Source organism: Monodelphis domestica, chromosome 3 (genome assembly GCF_027887165.1).
Source record: "Monodelphis domestica isolate mMonDom1 chromosome 3, mMonDom1.pri, whole genome shotgun sequence".
Lineage (NCBI taxonomy): Eukaryota > Metazoa > Chordata > Mammalia > Didelphimorphia > Didelphidae > Monodelphis > Monodelphis domestica.
Window position 1 is genome coordinate 52,631,125 of NC_077229.1, and position 14,467 is coordinate 52,645,591.

Genomic DNA, 14,467 nt, shown 5'->3' on the forward strand with positions numbered 1-14,467 from the left:
GTAGAAGCAATATTTCATGATGACTATCTGTGAAAATGTGTCTGCTATCAGCAATGTAATGATCTGGGAAATCCTGAAAGACTTATGACAGGGAATGCTATCCATCTACTGTTGGAATCATCTTTCACGTCAGTGTATTTATGGTTTTATTTTGGAGTTTGGGTTATATATGAGCATGCTTTAACAACAATGAGCAATATCGGTGTGTTTTACATAACAATAAGAATAATTTTTTTTAAAAAAGAAAAACCTTCCACAGTAAGTGCCTTGACTTTCTCCCCTCTTATTCTCTTCTTAACCTCTTACAATCTAGCTTCTGACTATTATTTCCAATGAAATTGTTCTCTAAAGTTTCTAATGATCTCTTGGTCACCAAACCCAATCACCCTTTCTTGTTGAGCTTTCTTCAGCCTTTAACACCGTTGATCACTTTGTCTTCCTTTATACTCTCTCCTCTCTAGGTTTTCAATAAACCACTTCCTGGCTTTTCTCCTACCTATCTGACCACTCCTCTTTCATTTTTGTGGGATCCTTCTCCAGATTACACCAGCTAACCATAGGCATTCCCCAGGACTCATCTTGAGACCTCTTCTCTTCTTCCTCTATACTATATCATATAATGATCTCATCATGTCCCATGCATTTAAATTACAATCCCTATGATGATGATTCACGAATTGAATTATCCTACTATCTGCTACCTCCAGACTTGCATCTCCAACTCTTCCAAACATCTCAGTCTGAATGTCCAGTAAAAATCTTAAACTCAACATGAATAAATTCAAATTTATCATCTTTTCCATTCAACTGCCCTCCTCCTACCTTCTTTATTGCTGTAGAGGGCAACACTATCCTCCAGTCTCTTAAACTTACAAGTGAGAGTCATACTGGGTTCATCACAGTCTCTCATCCCTATATCCAAATTGTTGCCAAGTTCTATTGATTAACCTTTCCAATATCCCCCCTTCTCTCCTCTGACACTTCTACTCCTTGTAAGAGAGGAGGGGAGACTCCATTCTCTCCCTGCCCTCGTATTACAGTTATCATCTCGTGCCTGGATTATTGCAAGAGTCTGTTGGTGGGTCAATCTGTCTTCCATAGAGCCAAAAGTGATTTTCCTAAGGACAAATCTGACCATATCATCCTTCCATTCAGTAAACTCCAATAGCTCCCTATTGCCTCCAGGAGCAAATACAAAAGGCTCTGCTTGACATTCAAAGCCCTTCACAGCCTAGCCCCCTCTCACTCCCTGACTTGTTCTCTTCCACATAGTGACACTTGCTTCCTGGATGTCCCATGAATAAAACATTCTATCTCTTATCTCTGAGCATTTTCTCTGATTCCCATGCCTGGAAAGTCTCCTTTCTGCATCCCTACCTGTTTCCTTTAAGCCCTCACCATCTCTAGAAAATCTTTTCCATTCTCTCCTAATTTTAGTGACTTCCTTCTGATAATTATTTCCTATTTTTTTTTATATTTAGCTTCTTTGCATATATTTACTTTTTTCTCCTCCATTTGACTATAAACTCCTTGAAGGAAAGGAACAGTCTTTTGCTGATATTTTTTTTAATTCCCAGAATTTAATGCAGTGTCTGGCACATAGTAAATGACTAATGAATATTTTGTTGTTTAACTGATTGTGAGGAGTGAGGTGATATTTGTAAAGTGCTTTGAAAATCTTAATATGCTATATAAATGCTAGATATTATTAATTATTATTATCATATAAAGTAGCACTATTCTAAGCTCTAGGAATACAAATACTAAAATGAACCAAGCCTTGACCTCAAGGAGCTTCTAGTCTAATGGTGGAAACAACATGTACTTTTTTAAAAGGCATGTGCAATCTGTCATAGAGATAGGTTTTATAGTCAGTGTCAGGGAAAACTTCCCAATAATTACAACTGCCACATAGTATAATCAGGGGACAGCTAGGCAGCACAATGGATAGAACGCCAAACCTGGAGTCAGGAGGTCCAGGGCTCAAATGTGGCCTTAGATACTTTCTAACTGTGTGACTCTGGACAAATCATTTGACCCAATTGCCTGGCCCTTATTGCTCTTTCTGCCTTGGAACTTATACATAAGATCAATTCTAAGACAGAAGACAAAGGTTTATAAATAAATGAATAAAATGGAATGTGCTACCTCAGAAGGTAGTGAGTTGGTGGTTTTGAGTTCATAATAGATTTGTACTTCTCCTCCTGAAATGTTAGGTACCGTAATGCTAATATACCTGACATAGTCAATACTTACTCATAGTCTTTGAGTCATAAAAAGTTTTAAGAGGATATTAAATTGTTCAGCTAGTATTTCTTTTCTTTTCAAAATGTATTTGTATGTTTGTTACATTAAAGTTCCAGGCATTTTTCTCCCTCCTTCCCCTTTCTGCACTAAAGAAGTAATCATTTGACCCCCCAAAAAATACATATATAAAACTGTCTTGTTCATTTGTATTTATCAGTTCTTTCTCTGGAGGTAGACATACACAAGTTATTCATCAAACAATATTTCCGTTGTTGTATATAATGTTCTCTTGGTTCTGCTCATTTTACTCTTCATAATTTTATGTAGGTCTCTCCATCGTTTTTTTTTTTAATTAACCTGCTTGTCATTTCTTACAGTACAGTAGAATTCCATCACAATCATGTGCCAAAACTTGTTCAGTCTTTCCTCAATTGATGGCCATCCTTCAAATTTCCAATTCTTTTCCAGCAGAAAGAGAATTACTATAAATATTTTAAAACATATAATTTCTTTCCCTTTCTCCCTAATTCCCTTAAGAAACAGACCTAATAATGGTATTTTGGGGTCAAAGAATATGCATAGTTCTTTATAACTCTGTGGGCATAACTCCAAATTGCTCTCTAAAGTGATTAGATCAGCTCTACCAACAGTGTATTAGTGTCCTCATTTTCCCACATCCCCTCTAACATTTGTCATTTTGTCCTTTTATCATTTTAGTCAACCTGATAGGTGTGAGATAATATCACAAAGTTGTTTTGATTTGCATTTCTCTAATCAATAATTATTTAGAGCAGTATTTCACATGGCCATACATAGTTTTGATTTCTTCATTCAAAAACTATCCATATCTTTTGACTATTTATCTATTGAGGAATGGTTCATATTATTATAAATTTGACAAAATTCTCTATATATTTGAGATATGAGACCTTTTTTTTAATTTTTTAATTTTTATTTGGTCATTTCCAAACATTATTCATTGGAAACAAAGATCATTTTCTTTTCTTCCCTCCCCCCCCTCACTCCACCTCTCCCACAGCCGACACGCAATTCCACTGGGTATCACATGTGTTCTTGATTCAAACCCATTTCCTTGTTGTTGGTATTTGCATTAGAGTGTTCATTTAGAGTCTCTCCTCAGTCATATCCCCTCCACCCCTGTAGTCAAACAGTTGCTTTTCGTCAGTGTTTTTACTCCCACAGTTTATCCTCCGCTTGTGGATAGTGTTTTTTAGATCCCTGCAGATTGTTTAGGGACATTGCATTGCCACTAATGGAGAAGTCCATCACCTTCGATTGTACCACAATGTATCAGTCTCTGTGTACAATGTTTTCCTGGTTCTGCTCCTTTCACTCTGCATCACTTCCTGGAGGTTGTTCCAGTCTCTATGGAATTCCTCCACTTTATTATTCCTTTTAGCACAATAGTATTCCATCACCAACATATACCACAATTTGTTCAGCCATTCTCCAATTGAAGGGCATCCCTTCATTTTCCAATTTTTGGCCACCACAAAGAGTACAGCTACGAATATTCTTGTACAAGTCTTTTTCCTTATTATCTCTTTGGGGTACAAGCCCAGTAGTGCTATGGCTGGATCAAAGGGCAGACAGTCTTTTATCACCCTTTGGGTATAGTTCCAAATTGCCCTCCAGAATGGTTGGATTAATTCACAACTCCACCAGCAATGAATTAGTGTCCCTACTTTGCCACATCCCCTCCAGCATTCACTACTTTCCATAGTTGTTATGAGATATGAGACCTTTATTAATCGTCTATAAAAATTTTTTCCTGAATTTTCTGCTTTTCTTCTCATCTTGGCTACAGTACTTTTTTGTACAAAAACATTTTAATTTAATATAATCAAAATTATCCACTTTATATCTCACAATGCTTTCTATATCTTGTTTATACATAAATTCTCCTATCCATAAATGTGGTAGGTAATATGCTCCCTGTTCTTCTAATTTGCTTTGATATCTCCCTTTATATCTAGGTCATGTGTTCATTTTGTTCTCATCTTGGTAGATGGTATAATATATTGCTCTATACCTAGTTTTTGTCAGACTACTTTCCAGTTTTCCCAAAAATTTTTATCAAATAGTGAATTCTCATATTAAAAACTTGGATCTTTACTTTTATAAAACACAAGGTTACTATAATCTTTTACTACTATTGTTGCAGTTCTCTTTTGTTCCACTGATCCACTTTTCTATTTCTTAAGCAGGACCAGACAGTTTTGATAATTTCCACTTTGTAATATAATTTAAAATCTGATACTTTTAAACCTCTTTCATTTACATTATTTCCTTCAATATTCTTGACATTTTGTTCTTCTAAATGAATTTTGTTGTTATTTTTTCTATGTCAATAAGATAAAATGTTTACAATTTATTTGGGATGTTATTGAATAAGTAGATTATTCATAATATTAGTTCTGCCCATGAGTGAACAATTAATATTTCTCCAAATCTAACATTAATTGTTTGAAATGTATTTTATAATTATGTTCATGTAGTTTCAGTTTGTTTTGGTGGATATACTCCCAAGTATTTTATTGTATCTATGATTATCTTAACTGGGTTATCTTTTACTACTTCTTCTTGCAGGACTTTGTTAGTGTTCTATAGAAATGTTGGTGACTTATGTGAGTTTATTTCATATCTTGCTACTTTTGAACTAGTATTTCTTGAACTCTTGCTGTTGTGGCAAGTGAAAGATGAAATGACTGAAGAAATAAAGGTTCAAACTTCTAAGTATATTTATTAAACAATGAATGTTAATTGCTCAACAAACCAAGACTAGAATCCCTCAGCTTTAGCGCTGGCCCAAAATACAGGGGGAGACAGATTTTGATCCATTTAAAAATGTAATCTAATAAAACCAGCTAACTAAAAAGAAAACAATTAACCAGGATACAAAAGTAGGTAATCTGATTTTCAGGAAGGAAAGATAAATCACTTTCCATTATGAGAGAGGGAAAGTAAGCAGGGACAATTAATTACCTGATATCAGAAGGAAAAAAAAAAAGATGTCCTACTGCTCCCAAGTGAGTGTTAACAATCAGAGGAATGTGGAAACAATAACTGATTAGTCAGTATGGAGTCAGTTTTCAAATAAGATACATGGCTTGCTTGAGATGTATAATCATGAGAAAATTCCTTGCATCATTCTTCAGATCCTACCATGTTTCTTTCTGATCAGCATAATCTAAGTCTTCAGTTAAGGATCTCTAAGCATCACATAGTTTCTCAAGTAGGCAGGGCTAAGTTCAAATAATACCATAAGATTTTCTGCCAATTCCTACAGTTGTATAAAGTTTTCTCACAAGACAGAAATTGGGCCATAATTAAATAGAAAGCGAACTGAGCCAGCTCCAGAATTGAGTCACAAGATGCAGTTAGAGTGGTTCACTCAATGCCCACAATTAACCACTTGCTGTTCTAATCCTTGCACTGTGCATTCAGTGCTGTGATACAAAGATCCAATCTTGAGCTCTGCAGAGACTGTAGTCTAGAAAAGGAAAATAGATGTTTTCACTAGTAACTAGATCATTCCCTTTTAGTAGCGCAATACTGGAGAACTTTAAAATAATACGGTAGTACAATAAAGAAACATTGGGCAAAGGACACTGACAATTATTTTTAAAGGACACAATGTATATTGAAATTCACATAATCAACATACATATATGGCACATATATGTATATTTAATCTCAGGTAAAGAACTCTTAACTGTGTTTTATTCCACTAATGTGCTACTTCCCATGAGATTTTTCCAAATAAGTATAATTTATTTTTTCTTATCAGTTCTATATTTCTTTTTTTATTTAATTAATTTAGAATATTTTTCCATGGTTACATGATTCATGTTCTTTCCTTCTCCTCATCCTTCCCCCCTCCCAGAGCCAATGAACAATCCTGAGTCAGGAAGAGGTTATATGACTTGTCCAGATGTGCCAGAGGTGGGACTTGAACTCAGGTCTTCCTGACTCCAGGACCAGTTGTCTTTCAGACACACCACTGTTTATAGATGGTTTAAAAATAAGTCTCAAGAGAAAATGCAAATCAAAACAACTCTGAGGTACCACCTCACACCTAGAAGACTAGCCAATATGACAGCAAAGGAAAGTAATAAATGTTGGAGGGGATGTGGCAAAATTGGAACACTAATACATTGCTGGTGGAGTTGTGAATTGATCCAACAATTCTGGAGGACAGTTTGGAATTATGTGTAAATGACTTTAAAAGACTGCCTGCCCTTTGAACCAGACATAGCACTGCTGGGTTTGTACCCTAAAGAGATAATAAAGAAAAAGACTTCTACTTATATTCATAGCTGCAGTCTTTGTGGTGGCAAAAAATTGGAAAATGAGGGGATGCCCTTCAATTGGGGAATGTCTGAACAAATTGTGGTATCTGTTGGTGATAGAATACTATTGTGCTCAAAGGAATAATGAACTGGAGGGATTCCATGTGAACTGGAACGACCTCCAGGAAGAGGTGATGCAGAGCAAAGGAGCAGAACCAGGAAAACACCGTACACAGAGACTGATACACTGTGGTACAATTGAGTGTAATGGACTCCTCTACTAGCAGCAATGCAATGACCCAGGACAATTCTGAGGGACTTATGAGAAAGATGCTGAGGCTCAAGGAACTTAAGTGAGAAATCATATAGAATCAGAGATTTAGAACTTCAAGGCCATCTAGTTCAAACACTTCATTTTACAGATGAGATCACTGAGCCATAAAGACTTTGGGTGACTTGGCCATCATCACCCCTCAGAGGCAGAGAGCCAAAGCCCATTGAACCTAGAACCTGTTACGAGGAGCTGTACATAAAAGTCTTTGCCATCGTTATTATTAATTTATCCTGCAGATTTAATGGGGAGAAATGAGTTGAATATATTTCACATTAGTTAGAGAATAGCAGGTTCTGCCTCAACAGTCTAAATGCTTTTGCCTTGGCTATCTCCACTGCCTCAGACTTTGTCTTTAGGCAGCAACCGAAAAGCAAAGCCCTCCAGTATGTTTTGAGTTATTGTAAAGGAATACAAACTAGTTGTCACAAGTTGCTCAAGATTCATGGTGGCCTTTCTCTTCCCCTTTCATTCCTTTTTAAAAGAGCCCTGAAAGTGAGGGATTTATTAGAAAATGATTGTCTGGGAGGCATATGACTCCTTTGTGAAGGATTACTGTCAAACAGTCCTAGGCGGCGGCAAACATTGTTCTTGCTGAAGAATGCTGTGACAACGTGAGTACACAGATCTCAACGCTCCCAAATCCAGAGTGAGAGATTTACTCTGGCCAGTGATTTTTCATATACTCCCTGCTGCTGAGTCTGAAACCTCCTTTAAAAAAATCTTCAGGTTTCTTGGTGTTGTCTCAAGCATGTTCTCGGTGTGGTGGGGAAGGATTTCCAACAACGGCTCTGTGAGACGACACGCATTGTGCGTTTAAAAAGGAAGAGCTTTGAAAATTTCCCAAAGAGTCGAGGATGAACTCTAGACTAGTGCAGAAGGTACCAGAACTGGGCAAAGGCACAAAGGCTTTTGAATATAGAAAATATTGAAAGCAAAAATGAAAGGGAATTGTTAATGGAATTTCCTTTTTAAAGACCTTAGGTGAGTACAAATTTGAATGAGAATTAATGTCAGTATTTTGCTTTATAAATGAATATGTGAGCTGCTAGATGAAATGAGATTTCTTGCCTCTATCTAGATTTTGTCATGGAGTTTAAAAAGGTCAAAATCAGCACATTCATTTATTTTATTGAAAGGCCTTTCTTTTTCTTTTTGAATAAGCATGGGGGCAGAGTGGAGTTTTCATTCTTCAGGTACCAGCTGCCACCAGATTACCTGACACCCCCACCAAAAAAAAAAAAAATCCACCAACAAAATGCACAATAAGATGAAATCTCAAACCATGGAACTGAAAAGAAACTTGAACAATCCTGAGATTTCTGATTATTTTTGTTCTTTTAGGGAAAAGGGGGAGACTTGTGGAGCTTTTAAAGTTCACCACCACTCCTCACATCATGACATTTACAAAGGATCACAAGACAGACAAGCCTGAGTTCAAAAATGAACAACTTTCTGAATTTTTCATGGTCTGTTCTGGGAGTCATTGAAAATAGGAAACTAAGATTAATCAACCAAAGAGAGGGGACAAACTAGATAAATTTACTTCTGTATATATAGAAAGCTCAATGTCGTTATATGATCATAGCTAGAAAGAATGACTGAAGTTCTTAATGGACTATAAACTGCATGTGAATGATAATGAGGAAGAAGAGGAAGAGGAGGATGAGGATATATCACTATCCTAAAGGCTTATGTGATCTTTTTTATTGAAATAATTATCAATTTTTTTAAAATTTGATTTTATTTTTGGTTCCACATTCTCTCCCTTCCACTTTTTCATCCCCTTCCCTTTGGGAAGGCAAGAAAAATAGAACTCATTATAAATATGCAAAATGTGCCATGCAAAACAAATTTCCTCATTAGCTATGTTCTAAATTATTTTAAAAGAAAGAAAGAAGAAAATATGCTTTGGTCTGTACTTTCAAGTCTATCAGTTTTCTATGTAGAGGTGAACAGCATGTTCCACAATGAGCCCTTTGGAATTGTGGTTGGAGATTGTTTCAATCCTAAGTCTTTCTAAGTCTTTCAAAATCAATTATCTTAACAATATTGCTATTACTGTATAAATCATTCCCCTGGTTCTGCTCACTTCACTTTGCATCAGTTCATGTAAGCTTTTTCTAAAGCCAATCCCTTTATAATTTTATAGCACAATAATATAACATAGCATTCATACACCATAATTTGATCAGTCATTCCCCAATTAATGGTCACCCCTTCTATTTTCATTTTTTGCCACCTATAAGAAATACTGTATATTTTTGTACATAGGGATTCTTTCCCTTTTTCTTTGATCATTTTGGAGTACAGATCTAACAATAGCATCTCTGGATCAAAGGACAAGCACAGTACATATGCACTGTTTTATAACTCCTTGGGCATATTTTCAGATTGTTTCTCAGAACAATTGGACTAGTTCACAACTCTACCAAGTGTAAGATAATTTTAGTGTTTTGATTTAAATCTAAATAATTGGTTGCCAAGGATGATTCCCAAATAATAAAATACCCAAGTCAGCTGGGAATTATGGAGATTTTAATTAATATGGAGAGAAGGAATTAAGGAAGAGAGAGAGAGAGAGAGAGAGAGAGAGAGAGAGAGAGAGAGAGAGAGAGAGAGAGAGAGAGAGAGAGAAAGAGAGAGACAGAGACAGAGACAGAGAGACAGAGAGAGAGAGAGAGAATTAATTTAAACTGCTCTGGCTTAGACTGAGCCAGGCAGTAGTTAAATGCCTTGGCCAAAGTGGCCTCCCTGAGCCCAAGGGTAAGGGAGTCAGTCTTATCACTCACCATGAGAACTCCAAGCTGGGTTCCAGTCCTCCACTGAACTCAATCTCCTGAACTGACTTTTTAGCCTCCTTTTAAAGGGAATTTTCTCTTGTGTCACCTCCCCTAAATTTTCACATCTACCAATCACAGTAGATGCTTTTTCCAGGACTGCCCATTCTTTAGTTCTCACCTTCTCTGGTTAGATTATATCTTCTGAGGTACTTCACACTTCTTTGTTCAGCTCACCTTTTGTGAGTTACTTGACCTTTTTGTGATTAATTTAAGCTTTACAGGTACTTAACACCTTTTTGTATTAGATCTAAAAATAGACTTAGTTTAATTTCTAGCTTCACTATAAGGTATGAGTTAAGTACCTTCATTGTTCAATCAGGAGTTTACAACTTTATCTTCCCCTAAAGTATGTCTAAGTATGGGTAGAGTAATGTAAAGTTCCCAAGACCTTCCTGATTCTTGTTAGACCAAGTATCTCCATTGTTACAATATGGAAATAGCTAAATCAAATCTTCTAAAGTACAGTCTGAGTAGTTTTTAAGATTCACACAAGAGAGCATTAGTGGGCCTATTTTCCCACATCCCCTGTGACATTTATAATTTCCTTTTTCAATTATTTTAGCCAATCTGATGAATAAGAGGTGGTACCTCTGAGTCATTTTAATTTGCATTTCTCTAATTAATAATGATCTAGAACATTTTTCCTCATGGTTATTGATAAAAGCTAATGTGATATTATGCTATAATAGGAAAAGCTTAACAGCTAAAATCTGGGACAGAGTAGTCTTGCTATAGGTTTCCTGAATACATCTCAAGTACTGTATGCAATTTTGGATACTTCATTTTAGGAAAGAAATTTATACCATTCTTTTGTCTTGGGATTGATATTTAGTATCAGTTATAAGCCAGAAGTTAAGAGGAGAAAGAGGAGGAGGAAGAGGATTAGGAGGAGGAGGGGGAAGAGGAAAGAGAAGGAGAAGAAAAAGAAGAAGTAGAAGAAGAAAAGAAGAAGGAGGAGGAGGAGGAGGAGGAGGAGGAAGAGGAGGAGGATGACAGGCAACCAATCTGAAAAATATTGCACTATTCAATAATTTTTTTTAAGATGCAGACATTTCTAAATGACTATCATATCTCTGATCTAACATAGAAAGAGAGAGAGAGAGAGAGAGAGAGAGAGAGAGAGAGAGAGAGAGAGATTGAGAGAGAGAAACATGAAACTATGGCTAAATATAAATAATTTGTATACAAAATACCCAATACTAGCATTTATATAACACTTTAAAATTTGCAAAGTATTTTACAAATATTATCTCATTTTATCCTCACAGCCACCCTGTAGAGTAGGTGCTATTATCAGCCCTATTTCAAAGAAGAGGAAATTGAGGCAGGCAGAGGTTACATGTTTTACCCATGGTCACATAGCTAGTCTCTCAGGCTGGATTTGAACTCTTGACTCCAGGCTCAATATTCTATCCACTGCACATATATATATACACATCTATTAGTATACCTATCTATATGATTGCACATATATATGTTTATAGAAATATATATATAAACACATGTGTGATTGTATGTGTGAATATATGTACATATTATATATAGATGTGGATAGATAGATAAATAGATAGATGTAGGTTTTCCTAAAGGTCTTGGTTCAGTTTAAAACTATTAAAACCAGAAACCAAAAATATAAACTTTTTTCCCAGGCCAAATTTGCTTATGTAGTTGGTGCTCCGAAAGAATAGACAGATAAAATGATTTTCTGAAACAGAAACTCTCGCTCTTTTTCTTCGGAGAAAGAAGACCAGCAGCATCACACTTAATTTAAATTTACCACAAAGATTTGTCTTTGTGTGACCTGATTTTCTTTTTGCTGTCTCTCTTATCCAGGTGTGGGCTATGGAAGGTACAGAGTCAGCAAAAGAAAATGCCGCCAGTGATTCAAGGGCCAGCTTTAATTGAGATTATTTATTAATTTATTGCCCTTTAGAGGAATACTGCAGTGAAGTATTTGGATGCATTTATTTTCCAGGATGTCAGAAAGCCCGAATCTTCCATTTGAAGTCTGGAAAGCTGGCCCGTTTTATCTTGTTTAAGTACAATGTCAGTTTTAAAAAACTGAACTTAGGAAGACCGAAGCTCTGAATTCTGACAGCTTTGTGAACCTAAATAATTTTGGGGATCCAGTTCACATAGCAACAATTGCGCACTGGACATTTTGAGCCAGGTCCTCAGCAGTCCTCTTAAAAGCATATGTCTAAAACAGAACTCATTATCTTTCCCCACAAAACCTCCCTTCTTCCAAATTTTCCTCTTTCTTTTAAGTTGAGTGGAGCCTCCAGCATTCCAGGCAGCCAGGTTGACAGTTTCAAAGACCTTCTTTATTCTTCACTGTCCCTAAGTTCACACATCCAACTGATTTTCAAATAATTGTGATTACGATCTCAATATCTCATACGTACATGTCCACGTGCCCTTTTCTCTATTCACACAGGTGTCAGCCTAATTCAGACTCTCATCTTGTTTCATCTGAATGACTTATAGGGTCTTAACTTGTCCAAAGTCTCTTTTCTCCAATCTATCTATTCTACAATCTCCCAAGTACTTTTTCTAAAGCAAATGTCTGATCCTGTCATCTTTCCACTCTGTGAATTCCAGTTGTCCCTATTATCTCTTGAATGAAATAAAAATATTCCTCTGTATGACATCCAATACTGTTTATAACCTGGCTGGCCCTACTGTGCCCTTCCGTCTTTATTGCATATCACTCCCTTCTCTGAACTCTAAGATCCAATCAAAACAGCCTCATGAATGCTTAACAAGTACAACATTCCACTTCCAGTATCTCCACTTTTGCCCAGGCTGTCTCCTGTGACTGGAATTCTGTCCCTCCTTACTGCCTCCACCACTTGGAATCCCAAATTCACTTCAAGTACCGCCATCTTCTTTAGGCTGCCAATTCTGTTTCTTCCAATTACTAGTGTCTTCCTCCACTCTGACCACCCCCATGATAACCTTTTATCTGCTCTTTATACCTACATATGTACTCTACGTGTGTACGTATGAATGTTCTGACTCCCTCATTATCACATAAGCTCCTTGGAAGTCATGATCTATTTCTTTGTTGTCCATCCACTACCAGCTCCTACCATGGTGACTGAAACACAACAGATACCTAATAAATGCTTGTTGATTGAGTGATTGATTAATTGATACAACTCTTGGCATCCTTCAAGGACATCTGAGAGAGCCATTGTTGTGGGAGCCCAATTAGTGATTAGTTCTTCTGACTCCAAAAGAAAAATCATTTTTCATTTATTCTACACACATTTTGTACATACGTAATCTCAGTATATCTTGTGTCCTAAGTAGATTTTCAGTTCCTTGAGGGTAGAGGCTATTTCATTTTTAGCTCTTTAGCCCCAACTCCTATTACAATGTCTACCATATAGCAGGTGCTCAAATAAAAGTGGGTTGACTTGAGTTGAAAGTGAGGTGGGATTTGAAACCAGATCCTCTCATTCCTAATTCAGTTCATCCTCTATTGTTTATTGAATGAGTTATTAAAATCTCAACACCCTAAAAACCTTTCTAAACTGCTTAGAAGTTTATCTCACATGACATCAACTCTATTACATTAATAGTTTCATCAGAGCCCACAGACTCATCATTATTTAATGATTCATTCAACACCTATTTCTTAGTGCCTGAATGCAAGTCCTTATTGTTATGTGGAATCCGAGCCCTTGTGGATATGTCCTTCATCCTGGAGCCCACTCTCCTCTGCATATATTAGTTTCTTTCCCTGCTATATGCCCCAATGACCTTTCACCCTATCAAAACTCTGAGATCTTTGCTTAGACCAACTCCTCTCTAATCATGCCTTCCCCTTCTTGTCCTGGAGGAGTTGAATTTTTTCCATTCAAGCATAAGGCTGTATCTTTATTCCTTTTAAATAGCATCTTATTCGATTTACCTCAATATTCTTGAATGGATGAGTAAGTGGCATAGCAGAGAGTGTGATGGAGATGGTGGCAGTATTCCTTGGGAAGTCACTTTATCTCTCAGCCTCAGTTTCTTTATCAGTAAAATGAGGATCAGAGCCTTGTGAGGATTGATGGAAGGAGCTTCACACATATTAAAGTGCTATATAATTATTAGTTTTTATTGAAATGTGAACTCAATATAAATCCAGGATTCCTAAAGGTGTTCATCAGTGAAGGAAAGCTAAATGGCATAGATGGTAAAGTACTGAACTTGGAGTCAGGAAGAAGCGAGTTCAAATCTTGCCTCGGACTAGTTAGCTGTATGTTCCTTGACAAGTCATATGACTCACTCAACCTCAATTTCCTCCCCCAAAAGGTGGGGATAAAACAGTACCTACTTTAAATAAAAGGCACTGTAGATAGAGTGCCAGGCAGAGTCATAAAGACCTGAGTTCAAATCTAATCTCACACATTACTAGCTAGTTATTTCATCCTGTTTGACTCAATTTCGTCATTTGTGAAATGAGCTGGAGAAGGAAATGGTAAATCACTCTAGAATTTTAGTCAAGAAAACTCCAAATGGGGTCACAAAGCATCATACATGACTGAAACAACAAGCTTAAATAAGGATCATCATAATTATTAAATGCTATTTTATCATATTATTATTTTTTTCAAAATCAGTTCATATTTGTAAACCATTTTGTAAACCTTAATACACTATATAAATGCTAGCTATATTTATAGGACCCTGAAAGGAGGCCCTTCTATATTCTGGTTGCCATTATCCTCTGCCCCAAAGAG

The 14,467-nt window shown here is 36.4% G+C and overlaps 1 protein-coding gene across 1 annotated transcript in view; it reads left to right on the forward strand.

The window, feature by feature from the left end:
- TMEM132C (transmembrane protein 132C) overlaps positions 1-14,467 on the forward strand; it is a 559,319-nt gene that overhangs the window by 437,938 nt on the left and 106,914 nt on the right. The window lies entirely within an intron of this gene.